An 8,719-nucleotide genomic window follows, 5' to 3' on the forward strand; every position below is an offset into this window, starting at 1 on the left:
GGCATGTGGTGCTGGGGGATTGAACCGCGGTCCCTGATGCTTTTGCTAAGCTTGTTCTAAGTAGGTGCTTTAGACCACTGAGCCATCTCTCCAGCCCCTGTGAACATATTTCTTACAGTCTAGGTATATGATTCTTTGGGCGACTACCATATATAATCTTATAAAATATGTGTCCTGTATTGTATTGATCCCCTTTAAAAACCCCAAACTACAACAGCCCCCATCATACCCTGTTGTTTTGCCTGCCTTCCTTTGATATTAGCAATTTCTGTGTAACAAATTAGCCCAAGTTTTGCAGCTTAAACCATAGACATTTATTATCTTTCATAGTTTTTGTGGGTTAAGGAACTCTTTAGATAAATGGCTCTGGCTTGGAGGTCCAGTCGGGCTATTGTCCCATGTCAGTGAGCACAGAAGTCTTGTTTGGGATTGAAGAGCTCTCTCCCAACATGGCTTCCTGACATGCAGGATGTGATAAGATGCCTCAGTTCCTTCCCACATGGGTTCCTCCCAAATGCTGTAGTATGCTTTCTTACATGGCAGCTGGCCCCCTCCCGAATACTTATTCTAAAAGAATTGAGTTGAAGCTGCATTGCCTTTTATAATCTAGCTTAGGAAGTCATGCTCCATCACTCCTGAGTGTTCTGTTGGTCTCACAGGCCAGCTCTATGCAGTGCAGGGGCCACAGTTTACTTTTTCCACTCTTAGCACTTATTGCCTTCTAATGTATAGTATAATTTTCTTTAAGATATTTATTTTTATCTGGGTGTAGTGGGATACACCTATAATCTCAGCACTTGGGGAGACTGAGGCAGGAGGATCAACATGAGTTTAAGACCAGCATGGAATACATAGTTCAAGACAAAACTGATCTACTTAGCAAGAACTTGCCTCAAAAGCTATTAATTTTGCTTATTGACTAACTGCCTGACTGACTAATTGATTGACTGACTGACTGCCTCTCCAAACCAGGGTATAAACTCCTTGAGGACAAGATTTTAATCTGTTGACTGTTCTATCTTTAGTGTTTATCACAGTGTTTGGCACATAACAAGTACTCAAATATTTATTAAATGAATTATTGAATATGAAGCTATGCAGAATTCTGTCTACTACTCTGATTCCTATTCTGAAGCAACTTTTCTTTCTCTTACATTGCAAGAAACTGCAGCTCTAGCCCACTTTTTTCACATCTCTGAGCATTTAGTGACTTGTTTGCTGACCCAACCTATTTAGTGCCCTAGCTGCAGTGAGCAATTTCCTTATTGAGATCTGATCTGAAAACAAATCCTCCATCATTAAAACCACCACAACACCCCTCCTCACAGACACAGAATTTCTCTTCAATAATGTTCTTCCTGGTATATGCATAAATAACAGGGTCTCCCTCACAGTACTTTGTGAGGCTCTTCAGGTAAGGGGAAAATGGGAGTAAGACAGGGAGTCAAAGGAAGAGCTCTGGTGTTAGGGTGGCTATTAAAGAACCACAAGTGTATAGGAAGATGTTACGTGGCCTAAAGAAGGATTTGTAATGTCAGAGTGGCAGTTCTGCTGCTAGCAGAGCTCAGGAATTGCCAAAGAAAGGCAACACCCATTCTCTCTCTGCTGGGTTCCAGCAGTGACAGCAGCAGAAGTGGGGCTGAATGTGCTGTGCTGCTGCCTGAGGAAGTGGGAATCTCAGCTGAAGGGTGCGAGGAAACATTTGGTGACAGCTGCACAGGACAGGAGCTGACCTGGTGAGGAAGTGGCCTAGGTTTCTCTTTCACAGTGAATCCCTATTCCTGTGCCTGTGGCTGCATCTTCATTTTTCCTCACAGGCTTTTGCTTTGGTCATTTCCCCACACTTAATCTTTGCTTTTCCAGAAGCTTTCACCTCTGCAAATATACTTGATCTGTCCAACCCTAAAACCTCTTCTTTTTCCTAGAACAGTCTTCTGCCAAGTTTTAACAATCATGCAAATAAATGCACACACAAAACTATATCCCTCTGTTATTTACTTCTGTCTCCAACCGACAGATATAGTTCCATTTCTCTTTTCTTGGTGAACTTATTAAGTGAGCTATCTGTATTCCTGTCCTTCCTTATCAATTTGTTCATTTTTCAAGTTAGTCAGTAAGGAATTTATTGAGGTACTCCTAGTAAGAAAGCTACTGGAAGATAAGCATTTGGGAGTCAAGTCAGAAGGTGAAATCATAAGAATGGATGACATCAGTCAGGAAAAGCATATGACTGGAAAGAGAAATGAGGTCATAAAGAATAACAACATTTTATAAGTGACCAACAGAGGGAGATAGATAAAACAAATATTTATTTATTTCATAGAAGGGTCTTTCTACATAGCTTCACTCATGATACAAGGGATTGATCCTGGGTCCTTGCACTTGCCAGGCAGGTGCTTAGACCACTAAGCTACCTCCCCAGTCCAGATAAAACAGATATTTGCTGACTCAAAATGTTCTAAAAATGTAATGCTTGAAACAAATCAATGCCTTTGTGGTCCGTTTTGTTAGTTCAAAGATCATAAATCGGCTGGGCATGCTGGTACATGCCTGTAATCCAGCACTAGAGAAGCTGAGGCAAGAGGATTGTTACAAGTTCAAATCCTCCCTGGGCTACAAAGTGATCTCAAGGCCAGCCTGAAGTGCATAGAGAGATCCTGTCTCAAAGACAAAAACATCATAAAATGAAATTGCAGGAAAATCAGTACTACTTGTACTGAACCTATGAACTCACAGGAGGTGAGACCTTTATGACATCTGGCTTCTGGCTGTTACCACAGTTTCCTTACTCTTTTCAGGCCCATGTCACCAGAATTCATCATTAGGCATTCAGGGTAGGGACAGTACCATTGGTGGTCACCTACAGGAAATGATTTAACAAGTCTTTTTATGTCAGTGCCACTCCTGTTAGCATCTGTAGCAATTCTTCCATTGTAAACTTGTAAAGTGAAGGACTACTCACGACCCACCAGGAGAAGTGTCAGAGTACTACTCTCTGCTTCTAACTAGCTATAAAACCTAGTACCCATCACTTTCCTTTCTACAGTTCAGATCCCTCACTGTAAAATGAGATTAAACTTGATCACCTTAAAGTCCTGCGGTTCTCTAACCTTCTATGAATCAGACTAAAGAATCAGTGAATTCTCTCACTTAATGAACTAGTTTTTTTTTTTTTCTTATTTGGTTAGCAAATTCCAACAAGATAGACACTACCTTATAAGCTATTAGCATTATTAAATTTCTGATTGCTGAGGATAAGACCTTGTCAATAAGGAGGTCCTGTAGGATTTTGAGAGCAGGGGAATAAGAAAGAAATACTCAGAGTAGGGGACACTACTTGTGAGATTAAAGCTCAAATCTGTGGAAGCTAGAAGAGCTCCTAAGATCCTAGAAATCTGGAAAAGTTGAGGGTATAAAGAAGGATTTGGGTTCCGTTTAACAATCATTTGTTGAAAATATACTATATGTCAGGTGCTCAGCTAAGCAGAGAGGTACAACAATGAGTAAAATTAAGTTATTGAAATTTAGGAAACTATAGTCCAAGATTGATGAGGAAAAAGGGAGATTTCAACAGAGGGGTTAATCACCCATCATGAAGGTTAAAAGCATAAAGTCTGAGACAGACTGCTTGGATCTGACTTCGTACTCAGCCATTTACTAGTTGTGTGACTTTGCTCAAGTAATAATACTTGACCATGAGATTGTCATTAGGGAAGAGGCAAAACTAAGGAGAGGGAGAGGGACAGCGAAAGGAACAGGGAGAGAGACTGAGACCAAAACACTGAGAAATTTATCCCAGCTCTGAGCCAAGTTTCTTAAGCCCTTGTCTAAACTCCAAAACCTGACCCCTTTGTTGCAGTCTTGCCTACATATGGCATCTCTTGTTGCTGTTCTTTACTGGGGTACACTCCAGCCACCTCTGTGTATGAGCTCCCCTGAGGTAATGCTTTTGGCTGATCATCCTTGCATTGGAGCTTCTCTCTTTGAAATCCAAACTGGCCTCACTTTGGACACCTTGAGGAAGTCTTATTTGGAAATTTTTCTTCTGCCAGATTTGGGTTGACTCTATGACAGGTTCAGGCAGTATAGACAAACTACATGCTTATTAAAGGTAAATGCAGTCATCGTGTACTATGGGCGGAGGGGAGAGTCAGGAAAAACTCTAAGAGGCAAGCATGTTCCCTTCATAACTGAGTAGTCTTTCTGAAGTTTTCCTTCATTTCCTTTTACTTTTTCTGAATCTCTATAAGCCACATGAATCCTTATCCAACCCCACCAGGGCAATGATTTTCCATCACAAGCCAGAGGGACATCTGGGCTTAATTCCGCTTTGATGGGGAAGGCATGGCTCCCAGGTATCAAAAGTCATCTTGATCTTTTGCTCTTGTCTGGTGAGCCTTCCCGCAGCCCCCTCATCCCTCATCTGCTCGGTCTGTGCTGCGGTCCTGAGGTCTTTTGCTCGGAGCACTCCATTCTCATCACAGTGAGCATTGCCGCTCTCCAGCTTTCCTGCTCAGGCACTGCAGTGGCCTTCCCCCTCGGAGCATAGTGTTCTCTGCTTCTTGGCACCATCCAGTGATCTTAGAAAGATCAGGAACCAGAGACAACTTCAGGGAAGGAAACTGAGAACACCATATTGTGTGACTCTGAGCATTTCAGCCTGGAAAATACAGGAATCGGGGCTACTCTGAGTGCCAATAGGTTGCTCCATGGGACGAGGGATATATCTCAGCAGCATAAGTGCCTGCCTGGCAAGCACAAGGTTCTGAGTTTGAGCCCTGATACCATTAAAATAAATAAATAAATAAATAAATAAATAAATAAATAAATAATGCAAGTCAGCCTGCAGTTTTCTTTCACAGTTGAAAAATGGGAGTACTCCTTTTTTCTGCTGGTGGACACCATGGAGGAAGCATCATCAGGCTCTCTTCCGACTGCCATCATGTCTAAGTCAGAGTCTCCCAAGGAGCCCTGAACAGCTGCAGAAGCTCTTCATTGGAGGGCTAAGCTTTGAAAGGACTGCTAAGAGTCTGAGGAGCCATTTTGAGCAATGAGAAACACTCACAGACTGAGTGGTAATGAGAGACTCAAACACCAAGCATTCCAGGGGCTTTGGGTTTGTCACTTATACCACTGTGGAGGAGGTGGATGCAGCCATGAATGCAAGGCCACACAAAGTGGATGGAAGAGTTGTGGAACCAAAGAGAGTGGTCTCAACAGAAGATTCTCAAAGACCAGGTACCTACTTAATGGTGAAGAAGATCTTTGTTGGTGGCATTAAAGAAGATACTGAAGAACATCACCTATGAAACTATTTTGAACAATATGGAAAAATCAAAGTGATTGAAATTATGACCTACCAAGGCAGTGGAAAAAAGAGGGGTTTTGCTTTTATAATTTATTTTTTGGAACCGGAGATTGAACTCAGGCCCTTGTGCTTGCCAGGGAAGCTCTTATTCCACTGAGCCATCTCTCCGGCCCCTACTTTTATAACTTTTGATGACCATGATTCTGTGGATAAGATTGTCATTCAAAAATACCACACTGTGAATGGCCACAACTGTGAAGTGAGGAAAGCCCTGTCCAAGCAGGAGATGGCTAGTGCTTCATCTAGCCAAAGAGGTTGAAGTGGTTCTGGAACTTTTCTTGGTGGTCATGGAGGTGCTTTTGGTGACAATGACAATTTTAGTCATGGAGGAAACTTCAGTGGTCAAGGTGGCTTTGGTGGCAGCCATGGTAGGAGTGGATATGGTGGCAGTGGAGATGGCTACAATGGATTTGGTAATGGTGGAAGCAATTATAGAGGTGGTGAAAGCTATACTGAATTTGGCAGTCATGACAATCAGTCTTCAAATTTTGGACCCATGAAGGGTGGAAACTTTGGAGGCAGAAGCTCTGGGCCCTGTGGTGGTGGAGGCTAATATTTTATCAAACCGTGAAGTCAAGATGGCTATGGTGGCTCCAGCAGCAGCAGCAGTAGCTATGGAAGTGGCAGAAGGATTTAAACACTTCCAGGAAACAAAACTTAGCAGGAGAGGACAGCCAGAGAAGTGACAGGGAAGCTACAGGTTACAACAGATTTGTGAGCTCAGCCAAGTACAGTGGTGGCCGGGCCTAGCTGCTACAAAGAGGAAATGTTTTAGACAATATTCATGTGTATGGGCAAAAAACTCGAGGACTACTTGTGACTAATTATATAAAAGGTTATTTTAGTTTCTGTACTATGGAAAGTGTAAAGCATTCCAACAAAGGGTTTTAATGTAGACCTTTTTTTGCACTCATGCTGTTGATTGCTAAATGTAAGTCTGATCATGACACTGAATAAATGTGTCTTTTTTTAAATGTGCTGTGTATAGTTAGTCTACTCTGAAGCCATCTTAGTTAACATCCCCAACAGTGTGAAGTTAGAATTCTTTTAGGGTGATGCCAAGCTCCATTAAAATTTCTTTACAATTGCTTGGTTAAAAAAGTCATTGTCTTCAGAAATCTTGGTGTAGTTGAACTGACAGTTACTGTTGTGACCTCTGAATGTGACCATTGAAAAGTCATCCGAGCAAACAGTCAGCTACTTGGTTATAAAAATGATTCTTGGAACATCTTATATATCTAAATTGAATAATGGTACCAGATACAATGCTAGATGAGATTGAAGCTTTGTATCATCTATTATCATGTGTAATCAATAAATGATTTAGTTCTCTTGATTGGATAAAAACTGGGAGTACTGGAGGAAGTTAGTTGTTTACCGATTTTTCACCATTGTGGATGTTTTATTCCTTCTGTTTCCCTGGACTTCATGTTCTAAAAGATTTGGTCTTGCCCAAAACATTCTGAAGTTTAAGGAATTATTTTTCTATCCCTTTTCAAAAACTTTTTAGGATTATATTTATAAATGTGCTGATGTGTTGATAAGTTGTTGTGTTGATATTTATATACATACTGAGAATATTACATCAAGTCAAATACATACATCACTTTTCATAGCTGTCTTCCACAAAGATTTTTGTGTGTGCTAAGAATGCCTAAAACCTACTCCTCACAAATTTGTAGCATTTGATATAACGTTATTAACGATAGTCCTTTTACTATACATTACTCATTTTACATAAACTTTATAAATGTGTGCACTTTGTCTTATGTCTCTCCATTTTCTCCTTGTCTCTACCTCCACCTACTAGTATTTTACTTGCTATTTCTATTTACTTGAATTTTCATTTTAGGTGCTATAGATAAGTGATAGCACAAAGCATTTTTATTTTGGTGTCCAGCTGCTTTTCCTTAATATGATATCTTCCAGTTTCATCCTTGTTGTTATACCTGGTGATATCTCCTTTTTAAATGCTGTATAATACTTCATGATGTATATGTACCATAACTTTTTATTCATCCATTGCTCAGTGGACCCTTAAATTGTTTTCATACCTTGGATATTGTGACTGATACTACAACAAATGTTAGATATGGGATGTTAGATATGTGTATGGGGTAATAAGTTAAGTTGCTTTTTGTACATGCCCACAAGAAGGATTATGGGATAATATTCTGTCCTGTATTAATCAATTCTTTTGCTCAGCAAGAGAGTTGTATAGAATAAAAAATTTCAATTCAAAATCAACATGAATAAGCCATTTTTATAAACCTTTCTTATTGTATTGCTGGTAAGTATGTGATTTTTATCATACTTTGAAATATTGGAAGTAGCTCTGGCAATTACTTTTTTGATAATCCTGAGCTTCCAAGGTATCTGGACTGTAACCATTTGGCTACATCATCTCTAAAGTTCTTTGTGCTGCAAAAACCAGTTATAAGTATGTGACCTCCTGATACTGTTGGTGAGTTGAGGTGAATCAGAGGTTGGATGGCGCATGGGGTCTGCTTGCAGTTCTGCTTGGAGCACAGTCAGCTCTTCCCTTCAGTGCTATCATTCAGCTACAGAGTTACTTACTCTGGGGCTGAGTGGAAATCTGTCTAGTGAAGAAACGAACTTAGTAAAAGTTTGGGAGTCATTTTTTGATAATTACCATAGTGTGTTCTAAGATTCCTAGTAGCTTGTGCAGGCTGTTGGTAATGAGAGAGAGAATACAGTATTTTAAAGCACTTATTGTCTCCAGCTCCATTTAGGTATGCCACCAAAAAATGACATGCTAGCCAGACACACTGGCATATGCTTGCAATCCCAGTGTTCTGGGAGGGCAAGGCAGGAGGCTTGCAAATTTAAGCCTAGCCTGGGAAACCTGTAAGATCCTGTTTCAAAATAAAAAATAATGAAAAGGTTAGAGATGTAGCTCAGTACAAAGGACCTGGATTCAAACTGTCAAAGTTTAGATATACTAAGAATGAATCACTTTTATCATCTTAAACATTTTCTTTTTTTTCTTTTTTTTCTGCAATTTTATTTTATTTTGAAGAATCAAAACAAGAGAATGAAAAACATCTTAAACATTTTAATAGCCATGAAATATGTGTAGCATTGATAAAACTGTATTAACTAATGGAATTATTTTGAGTTAGGAGCTGTGCTAGACATTATTGGGGCAGATACTGAAAAAATATATATGTATAAATGCTTAATTGCATTTCTATAAAAACATTTTAGCAGATAAACCATTTAAAAACAAATGTTCCGGGGGCCTGGCCCTAGCTCAGGCCTTTAAGTGGCTGCTTCCACAAAGCTGTCAGCCTCAGGTTGCTGGAGTTCGAACCTCACAACTCTCCCGCT

General features: G+C 40.1%; 1 pseudogene; it reads left to right on the plus strand.

Moving 5' to 3' along the window:
- Nucleotides 1-4,942: 4,942 nt before the first annotated feature.
- On the plus strand, nucleotides 4,943-6,005 carry LOC101585330 (annotated as a pseudogene).
- Nucleotides 6,006-8,719: the final 2,714 nt, after the last annotated feature.

Source organism: Octodon degus, unplaced genomic scaffold (assembly GCF_000260255.1).
Source record: "Octodon degus isolate 3935 unplaced genomic scaffold, OctDeg1.0 scaffold00331, whole genome shotgun sequence".
NCBI lineage: Eukaryota > Metazoa > Chordata > Mammalia > Rodentia > Octodontidae > Octodon > Octodon degus.